At 37.4% G+C, this 17,260-nt stretch overlaps 1 protein-coding gene across 1 annotated transcript in view; it reads right to left on the bottom strand.

The window, feature by feature from the left end:
- Positions 1 to 17,260, bottom strand: part of HIBADH (3-hydroxyisobutyrate dehydrogenase) — a 116,762-nt gene that overhangs the window by 73,750 nt on the left and 25,752 nt on the right. The window lies entirely within an intron of this gene.

The following is a 17,260-nucleotide window of genomic DNA, read 5'->3' as shown; positions in this document are numbered from 1 at the left end:
GAAGGTTTCACTGGATTAATTTTATATGCAAACATACTTTCTCCCTTACTCTCTCTCAATCCTGTTTTTTTATGCCACGGATGGCCAAACTCTTTGCATACCGGTTCACTTCTCAACACCCCCTCCCTACCCCAAAACTCATCCCCTCAAGAAGCCACACTGTTTGTGGGGGGTTGAAAACAATACACTTCCACTGGTTAATTTACATCAGATACGCAGGCCCAGGGAGCAGGGTACGGCCTTTTCCCCCTCCTGCTTCCCTCCCTTTTTTAATTTAAATTACTCTTTTTAATTTAAAAACTTCCGGATGTTTTACTACCTTGGGAGCTTTACTTTTTCTCTGGATAGACTAAAAGGTAAGCTTTAACAGTCTTTGTCAGGCTAATGTCTTTTTTACACACATGTCCAACAACCAGAATCCCACAGTTGTTAAAACTGCGAAGATAATCTTGCATTTTACCACACTAACTCACGTTGGCACCATTTCATTGTTTCTGGTAACACAAATATACAAAAAATGAAAACACTACTTTGCAAACACTTAAACTGGCTGTTCTCTAAGCATCTTTATCAGCAGCTGCGCGTGTGCTCCTGGAGGATATAAAAGGACTTGATGCTGGCTTTTGCTATTTTTCATTCTTTATTGTAGAAAACTATACAGTATTATACATGTAGATATTGTTAATTGTTTCCTTGACCAATATTTATAGGAAAGTACAAAATTATTTAATTTTAAAAACCTAATACTAAAAATACCCTTAAGTCTAAAGCCAGCTTTTCTTTGAAAACCCCATTAACTGTCTCCTGGTCAGCAAAGTTACAGTTAAAAAAAATTTTTTTTCAGATACCGGGAAAAACAATTAAGTATGTTAAACTTTAATAAAATTCACAACAAACACCATCTCAGAGACAGAAATCCTAACTTCCAACCAACAAATTTCACTGAATTAAATATTTCATCTAATATCAAATAAATTACACATGTTCCATCAACAGTTTAAAAATAAGAATATGCAAAGGCTCCCCAACATATGCAAATGATACATTCCATTCATTTAAATTTTAAATTACTTTCACCAATGAGTCTCCAAAAGTGTAAGTACATGGTTTTAACTTTTAATATTTACTTTCTGTACCACTTTCTCTTCCCTTCTCATCCTAGCTCCCCCTACCCCCCCCAGCACATACATAAAACAGATCTTTTAGGCCAGTGGTATTTGAGTACATCGCCCCTCCTCCTCCACTCAGACAGTCTTGCCTTTTATATCTATGTGTGGGTTCCCATGGCAACACTCACTTGCACCAATACTATTTCCAACTGAAATGAGAGAAGCCAAAATCTTAATGCTTCATTACTAAATTACACACACCCTAACGAGTAAGGATTTTTTTTCCTATTATTTTTTTAATGAAAAAGTAGATTTCTAGAATTTCAACAAAAAGTCATTTAATATTTTACCAATAACTAGAAAAACACTCACTGTAGGCAATTATAAATATATATATGCATATTACATGAGACTGCATGTGCTTATTTTTATTATATAAAACTGATATGCTGAGCCAGGAGGCTGACTCAATTATAATTATAAATAGAAAGTATAATTTGTACTAATCCAGCCTACTGTATCAAATTCTTTTTTTTCCCCCTTAATGTGGGCTACACAGTTCACAAAAGCCCTGGTGAGAAATTCTAACAAAACAAGCCAAGAAGCAGTTCATGGACAGCAGGAGGCAATTCCAGAACACAGGCACAATCTATAAAGAAAAACCACTACAGCTTTTTGATGTTAAATAAGTAGAAATATCAGCACACAACAAAGCTAAGCAGCAGACTGTTGGATCAAGTTTAAAAGTAAAATATTCAGTGTCAAATGTCACAAGCACCTTTGTCTAGACTACTTTCAAATGCGAAATTTTCCTAAATTTTTAAAACGAAGTTTTCCTCGCAATTAAGAGGTTACATGTATTTAACTTTAGTGCAACACACATTATCATCAAGTTATTCAAAATATAGGGAAGGAGAGGGTGTGTGTGTGCGTGTGTGTGCGCGTGCATGCGTGCAGGGACATCGAGGTGGGAGGTCAAACATTTACTTTGAAAATATACACATTTCTTAATCAGGTCATACACACTAAGAAGCCTCAGAAAAAGAGATGAGAGTTTAGAATGAGGAACATTTCATAAAGCTTTTTGATAAGTAATCAAAGCTAAGCATTAAACATCTCTCTACAGGGCATGCCCTTTTTAAAAGGATGAAAATCAATAGAATGTACACTGACAACATATCACAGCACCTGAATAGTTGCATTAAATAATTTTTTCTGTACAGTTTATTAACTTATGAGTTCATAAAAATAGAACATTAATACATATTTTAATGAAAACATCTTTTAAATAAAATTATAATGAGCCTTTTTTTTTTCTGCTTATATTATCAGTTTCTTAAAATGAGTTGATTCAAAGACATAAAGACTCCCTCAAATCCAGTACAGGAAACTGCAAGAATTTGCTTTCCCAAAAACAGCTTTAAGTCATGAACATGAACTGCCTAATGAACCTTACAGTCAGGCTTGTGAAAAGGACTTGCGCTTTTCAGAGGTCTTTCCCTCTTTTTAAAAATTCCCAGAGTTTCCGTTGTGGCGCAGTGGAAATGAATCTGAGTAGCATCCTTGAGGATGCAGGTTCAATCCCTGGCCTCGCTCAGTGGGTTAAGGATCTGGTATTGCCATGAGCTGTAGTATAGCTCTGATTCAACCCCTAGCCTGGGAATCTTCACATGCCTCGTGTGAGGCCCTAAAAAGGCCAAAATAAATAAATAAATAAAAATCCCCATACGTGAAACCTGCTGACCCTTTTTTTAAAATAAAGACTGGGCAGGGGTGGTGGAAGGCAGGCAGTGATATGTGGCATTCACGGATTTCTGCAGCATTTGAAGGGTTTTTATTAGAGTGTTTGACAAGTAAAACAAAACAAAAAAACAACCACCTGTTAAATGTTCATTTTACTTAAAAAAAAAAGGCAAATCTTTTGCAACTGTTTCAACATTTTAATTTACTTTCATTTCAATATTAGCCACCTAAGAGCAAGCATTCGCAGAGTTCAGAAATCTTTTCAGTTCTTTGGAGAGGAACATTTAATTAACCTTGATAGGAGATGTTCTTTTAAAGCCAACATCAAAAGCAAAATCTAGAAAAAGTATTATGACCTCTCTCGGACAAAAAAGAATGTATTTTAAAATGCTCCCTTTATCACAAGCAGGTTTGGATGCAATGCCACCTGGTGGCACAGAAAAACTCTTAAGGCTCAGGATTTTTAGAAACTGAGCTGTTCAATGACTCACCACCCCTTTTGACCATCCTGCCGGCCTCCTAAACAAGTTATTCATCATGTAGTTTAACAACAACAGATAATTTTTATCTTAAAACTTAAAAACTTGTAAGCAATTAACTGCATGTGACAATTTCCTCAGTGTTTAAATACCATAAAGGAAGCAAAAAATTTTTTTCAGAAACCTATATTGTACCAAAGCTTTAATTTTTAAAAGATGAAATACTCAAGAATTGGGAGTGTAGGGATGGAATAACCGAACTGCTTTGTAAAATTACACTGTATAATTAATTCCATGGTAAGAATGTTTTTATGGTGTGTTTTGGTGACCTTTTATTACCATCAAGTTCACAATGCTGGTGGGCTGCCTTTTAATCCCTCCGCAGACAAAGGCCCTAAATAAACACAGATCCCTTCCTGGGAAAAAGTCCACTCTGGTTAAATGGTAAGGAAATGAGTAAATCATTAGTAATCTTTAAAGCCAAAGCTATAAACTCAAGTTACCTTAAGTTGAAATGAAAGTGTCCTGCAAGAGTTTCAAAGTTCTGTCACAGATAGAAATCTCCAGCTCTTGACTCCAGACTAGGCGCCAGCTGATAAACAAACAATTTAAGTCAAGAGCTGGAGAATTCCCAGCTTTTTCATTTAATGGCTTTGGCCCAGAGTATTTATTGCCTCCAGTTTTATTCTCACTTAGCTCTAAGAGGAAATTTAAACTCATCATTATCTTAAAGCCCCATATGCGGAGCAGTCAGCTCACCTGATGGAGCTCCTCTTACTCTGTACCAGTTTGAGTCTCTACTAGAAGTGATCTAATAATGTAAACTAATTAACTAGAGTTTTAGGTGGACGTTTTAACAGGTGAAATAAATTTTGTTCAATATAGTTTATATTCCCACTTGGGATAGTAACAATTCCAAAAAATGTATAATTTTGCAGTTTTAATCCAAACTCCCGGTTAAAATGGAGGACAGGGTAACTGTTCTTATCCCCCTACACGCACCCACCCTGCTTTCCTCCACCCTCACTCACCCTTGTCCACTAGCCCTTGAGTATTATGTACGGCAACTCGCCTGCATCAAATGTAGACTATGCCTGGTAACTTTAAAATACCCAGTGTTGCACGGTCTACTTCCTAACAGAGGGCGTGCAAGATTTAAGGCGTAAATGCCCAAGCATGAAAAGCTGTTGATTTTATATGAGTACTAATAAGAATATAAAAGTACAGCCCAATTAAAGCCCATAAGATACCATCAAGTATTTCTAAATGCTGTGTTTAAAAGTCTGCTGCTAAAGACTAGAGACCACAAAGTCTGCACAATACTGTTGCTCCTATTCCTTTCTCAAAATTATCGCTTACTTTCAGAGAAAAACATCTCTGCTCAGGATTTTATGTCAAAATAATTCTTTCACCTATGACTGATCTGCAGATATTTGACAATCACAATAAATCAACTATCCTTCTTCCTCTAGCTGCTTATCTAATGAAAAAATGCTGCAAGAAGATTTTTATAGCCTAAGATAAAGGGTTAATGCAGTATTAATGCAAAGAAAAATTCTCTCTCTCCCACTTCTTAATTTTCAGAAAGTTTTATAAACCTATCTTGGCTGGAAAAGCCAATTAACTATTTCAGTGTCTGCCAAGACTATTTTTCTACTCTTTAATATATGTACTTAGTACATTAAAAATGCTGGTCACTTGAGAACAAGTATTACCCTTACACATAATTAGTGGAAATGAAATATAAATTAATGATAAAATTATTTGTATGCCTGGCCTCATATTATGTTTCACTCTAAAAAAAAATTAAAAAAAAAAAAAAAACTCGCTAAGAACAATGCTGTCTGAGAGACTGCAATGGATAAACCTAATGACCACAACTAATAGTCAATAATAGCTCAATAAAAAAAGAAGTCACGTACAAATCTTAAAATTCTTAATACTCTTCTAAAAGAGTCCATATCTCTCACAATGCTGGACGTAATCTGAGCTAAATACAAAACAACAACAAAACCCCTCTACCTTCAGGCAGAGGTAAATTACTCAAGGCAGAAGAAAGATGCTAAGTCAATTATCATACTTTCATGGCCATGTTGAGAAGATGGCTACTATGAAATGTGCATGTAAATTTAAATTTTTCACAACTGAAATAGCTAGAGTCACGCAAAATAAAATAGGATTATATGGCAACCATATACAGAGAAGGACTTAATATACTTTTCATCTGCTAACATTATCCAAACTTTAAGAAAATCAAATACCTAGAAAACTGCAAATACTGTTGATAACGGTTTGTGATGACAAGGCCACTATCAAATTCTTAAGTCCATTGCCTCCTCCCACTTTACCCATAAGAGCTACGCTGGGATCACAAGCAAAACAAAACGAAGATATGGAATACACAAGGTATTCCATGGTATACATAAGATGTACCACAACTAATTTCCCACTACTTAGGAATCAATGGATGTTAATGAAAAATAAATGATATATAATTAATAGCTTCAGATTTATTTACTAAATCTACTTCACCTTTATATAAACACGGCTAGGCAGTCCTGAACTAAGTGACCAGACCCATTGTGTCTGGTCTGCCTTACATCCTGAATGGCAATTAAAGGACATTAAAAATACCCTGGGATTACTTCAGGCAGGACCCCTGCCTTATCCACGCACTTTTCAACATAAGCCGTGAGGAGAACATGCTGTCCCCCCACCACAGGGCAGAATCGGGCAAGAGCAACTCTGGTTATTTGACTGGAAATTGCAGTGCAGTTAAAAATCTGGCCTGCAGATTTGGAGATGAGGGAACTGCACACTACAAGAGAGTAAATTCTTAGAAATAAACTAGGCTCTTGTTAGCAACAATAACTATTACTACCAATAACTGACAGCAATAATACAAACACTGAGTGAAGCGCTCACCCTGCCTTCTATAACCCATTCTACTATTTTCTTAGGAAACGAACTGTTAAAAAAGCTGCCTCAACTGTGTTATCTTGGGCAGTGAGTCAACCATCTTCTCTAAACATGGTAAGGACTCATTAACACCTTACAGAGGGACTCCTGTCCAGGACCACTGTTGTAAGGGAGTCTCAGGCAGGCTGAAGAATGTAAAAAGAGGTTTTTATGGGCACCTCTTCTTTGGGACTAATTTCAAAGAAATCCTTGGAATTTATTTACCAAACATTTCTGAACCACTTTGTGAAACTAGAGAAAATCCCAGGCGAAAGGTATTCTCTAGAGACAAAAAGGATACTTAATGGAAACAGGGGATAAGTAAAATTATGGGTAAATGTTAATGGCTAACATAATTATTAACCCACTTCTGGTGTATTGGTACCGATGAACTTTATGTTATTTCTAAGGAAATGGATTTGTCTCTCAAATCCAGTTAAAGAAAAGTTTATTTGAGTCACTAAAGCTTTAAATACCATCAAACCAGACAAGGAGAGGCTTACTTAATTTTATGTTTTTCAAGATAGAATAATCCAAGTCTCTGATACAGAAGTCAATGCCACAAAGTCCTTTTAAATTTTGTAATAAATAACAGAAGTTGATCATTTTAAAAGAACATTATAGCAGTACAATTCTTTAAAGGGAAGAACCCATGAAAATGAATTTATCTTAATCATGTTAAACCAACCTATTTCAAAACATTAAAAAAAATAAAATCTTACTGAGGTAAGACTCAAATGCAATACTACCACATAATCAAACAGCTTGTAAGAGCAGCAGAGACCTAGATTCAAAGCCCGTCCCCCTCCACATATTATAAACCACAACGAATTCAGTTATATGAAATTTGGTAAAAGAATTTGCTTTTGGACAGAAATAGCTATGCTTCAGCCCAAAGCCAAGTAAAATTGCCAAGTTATAAACCTCTCTAAGAAAACGTTTTAATGGAAATGCCAACAGACCCTTAACTAAAATGGTGTTAGGTGCCAAAATATAAATAACTTTTGTTTTTGTGCTCCCTTTTCCATAATTTAGATACAGATCGAGTGGAAAAACAGTAGGTATACATACAGCTCAGTCGGCAGTAAAGGCCAAGACAGCACACCTGATTTTAAAAACAATAATGGAGTCTGTATGAGACTTTCATTGAAGAATTCAGCAAGCAAGCCTAGCAGTCTAAGAGACACTCAATAGGTTTTGTGCTTATTATTCCATATTCTAAGAATCTCTCAAACAAATTACTAAAATTAAACCCAGCCAAGTAGAGTATAAAATCTGGCTTCCTGGTAGGGAGCTGTTACACAAACATACACACAAGTTCAATTATTTAATTTTGACTTTAATCTCTAACTGAAGCAATACAGTTTAGCAAAATCAATGAGGCTTACCAGCACAGAAAGCCTTGGGCTAACTATAAGTGCCACTTCAGAGTCACTTCAACTCAAGGTTTCCATGCAAACCTACAGACATATTAGGCAATCAGTGAGCTTGTTCTTCAATTATTCAAGCACAGTTAAGTGCTATAATTATGCCCTTGGAGCACACTAAACAGTATTTAGTCATTAGTCACAAATAATAGCTTTTAATTTGCTTTATGTCTAGCATTCATTACATAAGAGAGCTTACCAAATTGGAACGGTGGTAGCAGACCCACTTCATATAAAAAACAAAAATGCACACGTCCAAAATGGTGTGACCAAACAAGACAGATAAACAGATTAGGGTATCACACTTATTATTACTATTATTATTTGCCTTTTGTTTTTTTAGGATTGCACCTGCAGCATAGGGAGGTTCCCAGGCTAGGGGTTGCATCAGAGCTGCAGCTGCCGGCCTTCGCCATAGCCATAGCAACTCAGGATCCAAGCTGTGTCTGCAACCTACACCCCAGCTCATGGCAATGCTGGATCCTTAACCCACTGAGCAAGGCCAGGGATCGAACCCGCATCCTCATGGATACTAGCCGGGTTTGTTAACCACTGAGCCATGATGGGAACTCCATGGGTATCATACTTACAAAGCCAGTGTCATGGGCTAACAGATATACACCCCAGTTAGTTTTACTTTGATAATCAAACTGTTAAACAAAATCACAGTATTAGACATATTAGGAGTCGATGTATAGATGATTCGATTTAACTAACTCTGAGTAAAACTACCTGCTAAGTCCTAGTGACACAAAGATAAATGTTCCACACACATACCAAGCTTGTTCACACCCGAGATCCCTTACAGAGAACCTCCCTCCAGGGGGAACACTCTTCCCTGGACCTGTGCATTCAGATCTCTGCTTACAGGTCACTTCCCCAAGAGAAGGCATCCTGTCCACACTATGCAAAAGGGCCCTCCCCTTAGTCTCTGCCCCCTTAACCGTACACTCTGCATTGTCGTAGTACTTATCATTGAAGTTATTCCTGTCCATTCATTGATTCTATCCCTACCAAATCATAAGCTCCATGAGGCAAAAGATGTTGAGGATCTTTAAAGCTCTAACTCTAGTACCTAGAACATGCCTAGTACATAAGAAGCACTCAATAAACGTTTACTGCAAGAAATGAAGAATGAAACACATCCCTTGCCAATCCAGGTGCTGTCAGTGTAATAAAGTATACTAGAGAATATAATCAAAAACCAGTACATAATCTTCTAAGACACTTCATTAAAGAAAAAAATGGCGCAGTGGTTAACGAATCTGACTAGGAACCATGAGGTTGCGGGTTCGATCCCTGCCCTTGCACAGTGGGTTAACGATCTGGCGTTGCCGTGAGCTGTACACGATCGCAGACGCGGCTCAGATCCCGCGTTGCTGTGGCTCTGGTGTAGACCCCTAGCCTCGGGAGCGGCCTAAGAAATGGCAAAAAGACCAAAAAAGAAAAAAGAAAAAAATGAAGATCTTTTTAGGGTTAGGTTCTAGGCTCTCCCTAATACCCAAGAGAACTTCTTTTAATCTATTAACCCAAGTACAACAAAAAAATGAAACTACAGGTGGTAAGAGAATGATATTAATTAACTAATTTCCTTTCTTCCTTGCTTAAAGAATATTGACCAGAGAACTGTCAAATCGAATTCCTAATTCCACTGGTTCTCCTCAGACATAACTGGGAAGTATTTACTAGGTTTCCAGTTGATCTTTAATGTAAATTTGCCATTTCCAGAACTAAAAATCCTTCTCTTGCCCCAGAATCAGCTTTATAAATCAAATTTGGTGTTACACTCTCTCTGTAAATACCCTTAAGTTGAATATAAGATAAAAATCAAATTAAGTATTAATAGCCACCCCAGATAAGACAAAGACAGTGTTTCTCTGCAATGCCTGGCATGCCACTGTGATCAAACTGCTAATGAAGAGTTCCCCTTCTGGTTAAGTACTGGGAATACGGGGATACTGCTGTACTGCATTATTGCGCATTTTGTAACTATTCGCAAATCATTTTATTAGTGTACTTTGCTAAATTCTAACTTTCTAATATAAGAATTTACTTCCTTTCTAAGTTGTTCTGAATATTATTCTACTTCTCTTAGCCTAACCCCACCACTTTGATCATCATCACACCTCCCAATGGCATCTTCTATTACAATAAAACATTCTGAATACGTAAAATACTATCTGACTGATGTTAAAATGCAGAGGCAGTTACCCAGTTTAACTTCAGAGAAAGGTCAGTAATCTGGAGATAAACAGCCTGGAGAATAGCATGGGAGTGAGAAATAACTGCAGGAAGGCTCAAAATATTTAACATTAATCTCGAATTTAAAATACCTAAGAGGGAGTTCCCGTCATGGCGCAGTGGTTAATGAATTCGACTAGGAACCATGAGGTTGCGGGTTCGATCCCTGGCCTTGCTCAGTGGGTTACAGATCCAGCGTTGCGACGTGGCTTGGATCCCGCGTTGCTGTGGCCCTGGCGTAGGCCGGCGGCTACAGCTTCAATTAGACCTCTAGCCTGGGAACCTCCATATGCCACAGGAGCGGCCCTAGAAAAGGCAAAAAGACCAAAAATAATAATAATAATAATAATAAAATAAGGTACATAAGATTGTTAATTCTATCAACCATAATTTAATAAATACCCCGCTGGAGATATACACTGGAGATAAAAAGTTTAGGAGTTCCTGTCGTGGCTCAGTGGAAACGAATCTGACTAGTATCCATGAGGAGGCAGATTCGAGCCCTGGCCCCACTCACTGGGTTAAGGAGCTGGTGTTGCTGTGAGCTGTGATGTAGGCCGCAAATGCGGCTCAATTCCCACGCTGCTGTGGCTGTGGTGTAGGCCAACAGCTACAGCTGTTTCAGCCCCTAAGCCTGGGAACCTCCATATGCCACAGGTGCAGCCCTAAAAAAGCAAAAAAAAAAAAAAAGTTAGAGATATATCACAATATTGCTTTGTTTTCTTTTTCTGAAGATGTGATTAAACAGCACTAGCCAGGTGAGTTTCAAACAGGAAGAACCAAAAAACCCTCAGTTCTGTGCAAACCCACCCATAGAACAAAAGATTCCTGATAACCAGTTAAACATTCCAGGGTAGAGTCAACACAACAGGACTGATCTAATCTCCCTGCAGTTCTCCAGATTCCCGAATAATGTCTTCTCAACCGTTTCTTCTCAAGTGATTCAGGAACAGAAGTGTTAGGCCTCTTCCAGGTGAGATGGCAGCTCTGAGAGTTATAAAACAAGGCAATTCCTCCCCTCCCCCAAAGGCTGTCTACCTGTGGCTGTGGCATAGGCTGGCAGCTACAGCTCCGATTTGACCCCTAGGCTGGGAACCTCCATATGCCAAGGGTGCAGCCCTAAAAAGAAAAAAAGAAGAAAAGAAAAAAAAAAGAGTACAAGACACACTTGAAAGCTTGGAGTTCTCTAGTGGCTCAGGGGGATTAAGGATCCAGCACTGTCACTGCTGTGGCTCTGGTTGCTGCTATGGCATAGGTACTATCCCTGGCCCAGGAACTTTTGTATGCTGCGTGTGCAGGCAAAAAGAAAAACAAACAACCAGATATACTATTTAACCCCAGCAGTCCACAAGAATACCACAATGACACTGAGTTTTACCAACTTACTTTTCCAGATCTTACATAATATGTCTATCACCATGTCAGTTCACCAGGGTAGTTATTTGGGCAGTATTTAGTCAAACAATCTCTTTTGTAATCAGAAATAGAGAATCAGGGCCTGCTTACAGCAAACCTAACTCTCCTCTAGACTATTTTAATAATAAAACTTCATGTTAGCAACTTGGCTTTGACGTTAAAGTTGGCCTTTACACTAACTGCATCACAATAATTCTCCTTCAGAAAGGGTTTTGTAACACTAAATAAGCACAGGCAGCACACTCATTGATACAATAAGTAACAAACACTTCTATCTAAGTTTAGAAATATCAACTACACTGGCTCCATCGGTTATCTATGGCTACATAACATTCATCCCAAAACTTAGTTGCTTTATTGGCTCACAATTCTGTGGGTGAGCAATTTAGACCGTCCTAGTTGGACAGTTCATTTCCTGGTCAGGCCTGAGGTCAGTCATGCAGATGCAGTGATCTGGGAACTAGACTTGGGCTGGATGGTCAAGATGGCCTCACTCATACGCTGGGTTAGTGCATGTCTCCAGCAGGCTGATCCAGGCTTCTCTGTGTGCAGGGTAAGAGTTCCCAGCAGCAAGAGAGAGCATGACTCAATACACAAAGGATTTCGGAAGTCGATCCTTGTGTGGTGTTTGCTAATATACAGTCAGACGGCTAAGCCCAGAGTCACTGGAAGGAGTAGATACACAGTATGGAATTAGAGATGTGAGCCGTAAAGGGCCATTACTGTAATAGGTCACCGCACCTGCGGTTACCTCTTTTTAGCTGAATGAGAAAGAGTTTACATTTTAAAGGACATCTTCCATTTAGCAATCTTTATTTTCCTCTGAGAATAAACTAGAACTTTATAGAAAATAGTTATTTCCTAATGCAATGGAATATAAAACAAGTCTAACCTTAGTCTTGAGCAAACAGCTGGCTTACTCAGTCTAGCCTTTCTAGGCTTCAACTTGAAACTAAACTTCAACTAATAGTCTGCAACTCTGCCACTGACCAACAACGTGATCTCGAGATAATTACCTAATACCTCTGGATGTTGCATCCATCCTTGGTAAAGTGGGACTATCACCACTTGTCCTGTCTATCTCACATGGTCACTTTTCTAGCTAAAGTTTGCTGTTGTTTTTTGGCCACACCCTCAGCATATGGAAGTTCCTGGGCCAAGGACTGAATATATGCCACAGCTGCAGCGATGTGGGATCTGGGGATCAAACCTACGCCTCCACAGCAACCAAAGCCATTGTAGTCAGCTTTTTAACCCACTGCACCACAGCAGGAACTCAAGTTAAGGTTTTAAATATTTACCGAAGACCAGCTATGTTCCAGGCATTCTGCTGTGAAACCAGAGACTTAAAAGACATACTTCCACAATGTATAAGAATATAATTTTGTATCAAATGTATACAAAGCATGATATATTTATATAAAAGAATACAAGGAGTTCCCATCATGGCGCAGTGGAAACAAATCCGACTAGGAACCATGAGGTTGTGGGTTTGATCCCTGGCCTCACTCAGTGGGTTTAGGATCTGGTGTTGCCGTGAGCTATGGTGTAGGTCTTAGACGTGGCTCAGATCTGGCATTGCTGTGGCTCTGGTGTAAACCATCAGCTACAGCACCAATTAGACCCCTAGCCTGGGAACCTCCATGTGCCGCGGGTACAGCCCTAAAAAGACAAAAGACCAAAAAAAAAAAAAAAAGGCAGAATACCAAAGAGAAGCTAAAATTAATGATCTACATGTAACAACCAAGTAATGGTAATACATTTTATGCACTGAACGTGGACCTCACCAAGGGAGTAAGTACATGCTGACACCCAATCCATATTGGGCTTACCAAACCACAAATCTTGAGCAGGGCTACCTCTGTCCAGAGAAAGGAGTATCTTTTTCTTTTTACAAAGGTAACTTCTGCTCACCTGAGGGGCTTTAAGAACAAAGGAAGTGCCTCTTGCTAATTCTTACTAAGGCACTGAGTGGGCCAGTGGCTCTAGCAACAGCATGGATGAAACTCAGGAAGGCAGTGTGAGATGAAAAGGTCACAGGATACATTGTTGCTCTACTTCTATGATGTTCCAAATCACAGAAAATACACTACAGGTTAGAGATAAAAACACGAGGGTTAAACTTTAAAGAAAAGCATGCGTCACAAAATTCAGGATACAAGTTCTCTCCAATTAGGGAGAAAAGAAATTAGAAACACAAAAGAACTTCAAAGGTAAGAGCAAGGCTCTATTTCTTACACTGGGAAGGGGGACTCAATGTATACTTACACTTTGTACTTTTATAATTTTATAAGTATTTTGTATATATATTTAATATTTAATAAAAACAATTTAAAAAAAGACTTAACTCTAGCACAAAAAGAATCAATGTCTGTAAATATAATGTAATATGGGATGAACCTAGAGATTTATCATACTAAGTGAATTAAGTCAGAAAGACAAATACCATATGGTATCACTTATATGTAGAATCTAAAATATGACACAAATGAATATATCTACAGAAACAGACTCACAAATATAGAGACACAGAGATCAGACTTGTTCAGGAAGAAGAAGGTCGGAGACAGAGGAATTAGGAGTTTAGGATTAGCAGATGCAAACTATTATATACATGATGGATAAACATCAAGGCCCTACTGGAGTTCTCTTGTGGTGCAGTGGGTAAGGATCCAGCATTGTCACTGCAGCAGCCTGGGTTGCTACTGTGGCGGGGGTTTGATCGCTGGCCCAAGAATTTCCACATGCCATAGGTGTGGCCAAAAAACAAAAAAAACAAGGTCCTCCTGTATAATACAAAGAACTACACTCAATATCCTGTGATAAAGCAGAACAAAAAAGAATATGAATGGAGTTCCCGTCATGATGTAGCGGAAATGAATCCCACTAGGAACCATGAGGTTCCGGGTTCAATCCCTGGCCTCGCTCAGTGGGTTAAGGACCCCGAGTTGCCGTGAGCTGTGGTGTAGGTCACACACACGGCTCAGATCTGCCGTTGCAGTGGCTGTGTCGTAGGTGGCAGCAACAGCTCTGATTGGACCCCTAGCCTGGGAACCTCCATATCCGTGGGTAAGGCCCTAAAAAGGACAAAAGACAAAAAAAAAAAAAAAAAGAATATGAAAAAATACAGAAACGTATAACCGAATTGCTTTGCTGTACAGCAGAAATTAACACACTGTAAATAAACTATACTTCAATAAAATTTAAAAAATAGGTCCATAATGTAATGTGGGCCTTGATAAAGGCATGTACAGTTTGACAGCTTTGATTATTTTTTTAAAGTGATAAGGAACTTAAATAGAATTCTTACTTATATTAAGGATGATGTACAGAAAAGCTGCTATAGACTAGGTCTAATAAATATCAAAATGAAACCTGAGGAAAATCTTCAATCTATTAATACATGGACTGGTAAAATGATATAGTAATGATTCTTTTCATTTCATGCCTAGAACAGTTTCGGAAAACAGAGAAAAGGCTGAAGAAACAAATTACTTCCTCAAAAATCTATACAACTTCAAATTCATTTGGGTTAAAAAAAACTTCTTTTTAGAATGCTTACCATAGAATAGGGAGTATAGTATGTTTCCATTTACATTTTTAGAATACTACTGTATCTGTATGTAATATCTCCATATAAAAATACAAAACTGCAGCTGCATCTTGGGTGTCCTTAGACATGTCCTTAGCCAGGCTTTTCCTAGTCCCTTTTCCTTAATTCCATTTCGTTAAAATATAATGGTTTTTAGACCCACCTATTTAACTTACAGAAAGTTTAACTGAGAAAATGAAGCCATTTTTAATCCATCACATTAAAAACATAAAGACAGTAACTATGAGAAGAGATACAAATTTCTATCACATACTGGTCAATCTTATAATGACCATGCGTCAACCAATAAATGATCATAAACCATCTGTACACAAAGTTCTTAGTCTATAATATAGTTCAGATTCAGGCGTATTCACTACCATAAATAAGCATTTTTGCGCCCTAAAACTACAAACCTGGGTTTTAAAATAGCTTGGTATGAACAAAAATTTATTACAAACAAGACTACATGTATTTCAAAAGCTAAAATAGCATTTAAAAATCAAACTGGTCTAAAACAACACTAAATCAACTATACTTCAATAAAAAAATTAAAATTAAAAAAATCAAATTGGTATTCTTCATTATCAAATAATTTCAGGCTCTATTTCTGACACAAAAGAAGATCAAACAAAAGCAAGACTGTATGTACCATATCAATTTTCAAATTAAATTATAGGACCATTCAAAGAAGAAAGAATTGTTCACTTTATTAAATCTAGTCTATTAAAAAAACCATACCAACACCAAGCCTAAAACTGCTTATTAGTATTTTATGATCAAAGTGTCCATATGACATTGTAAATCTTTACACCTAAAATCCTACTTAACCAATTCAATATAATGATTATAGGCCTAACAATTATTTATACCTCCATCCATACTCAAAAATGGCTTGGCATACAAGATATATTTATAAGACCACTAAGTTATTTATGAAAGAAAAAACAGAAACTGATTTAAATTATTATATATTGTTATTATTTTTTTTTTTTAAAAAGGTTTTCTTTTTTTTTTTTTTTTTGTCTTTCGTCTTTTGTCTTTTTGTTGTTGTTGTTGCTATTTCTTGGGCCGCTCCCGCGGCATATGGAGGTTCCCAGGCTAGGGGTTGAATCGGAGCTGTAGCCACCGGCCTACACCAGAGCCACAGCAACTCGGGATCCGAGCCGCGTCTGCAACCTACACCACAGCTCACGGCAACGCCGGATCGTTAACCCACTGAGCAAGGCCAGGGACCGAACCCGCAACCTCATGGTTCCTAGTCGGATTCGTTAACCACTGCGCCACGACGGGAACTCCATATTGTTATTTTTTAATTCCAATGCCTACATTCAAGTTTAACAGGAATAAAACTGCTACTTCACTGTCTACTGTTATATTGCTATGACTACATATGAATGTATGTATTAATGTATGTAAATACATGTGTGTGCATATATATTTTATATACAGTAATTTTGGAAAATTTGAAAATTATGGAAAATCGTAATACCCACAACCATGCCATTTCAAAATACTCAGACGCCTGCTATTAACATTTGATAATACTAAGGTTTCAGAATTTTATTAGTGGGTCTCCTTGTCCTCTGATTAAGATGATGATATGATTTTTAAATGTGTTGATGTGGTAAAATTTCTTTATAGATCTTCTAACGTTAAGCCATTTGTGCACATATTGAGATAAGACAAACTTGGTTATAGTGTCTGATCTTTCACACAGGGTTGTTTTTAGTTTTCTAGTATATTAAAGCTTTTACTTCGATATTCATGACAGATATAGACCTACAGTTTTTCTAATAAAGTTTCTGTCTAATTATCAGAGTTACAAAGGCCTTGCAGAGAGAGTCGGGAAGAATGTCCTCTTTTTCCACTGTCTGGAAAAGTTCATATAAAATTGAGATGAGCTGCTGCTTAAAATTTTAGTAACATTTATCTGTAAAATCATCCAAACCTACTATTTCCCTCATGAAATTATTTTTTTCTTTTTTGCTGCTTTTTCAATGCTTTAAACAGTTGTAAGATTATTCGGGCTAATTGTTTACTTTTTTTTTTGTTAACACTGATCAATTTTTTTTTCAGGTGAATTATTTCTTGAATCTGTTCTGAAAAGGTAACATTTTCTAGGAATTGATCTATCCCTACCCACAGCAATCTGGACCAAAAATTCACAGCTCTTCAAAGCTGTAACATCCTTTTATCTCAATTTAGAACAAGCATTTATTTTGAGAGTACCAAATAACGTTAAGTCAATTTTGTTTTAATGAGGAAATTGAGCATCTGCAACAGCTCTAAAAA

Source organism: Sus scrofa, chromosome 18 (assembly GCF_000003025.6).
Source record: "Sus scrofa isolate TJ Tabasco breed Duroc chromosome 18, Sscrofa11.1, whole genome shotgun sequence".
In the NCBI taxonomy this organism is placed as follows: Eukaryota; Metazoa; Chordata; class Mammalia; order Artiodactyla; family Suidae; genus Sus; species Sus scrofa.
Note: the sequence above shows the minus strand (reverse complement) of the source record. Positions and strands in the feature narration are given on the sequence as shown.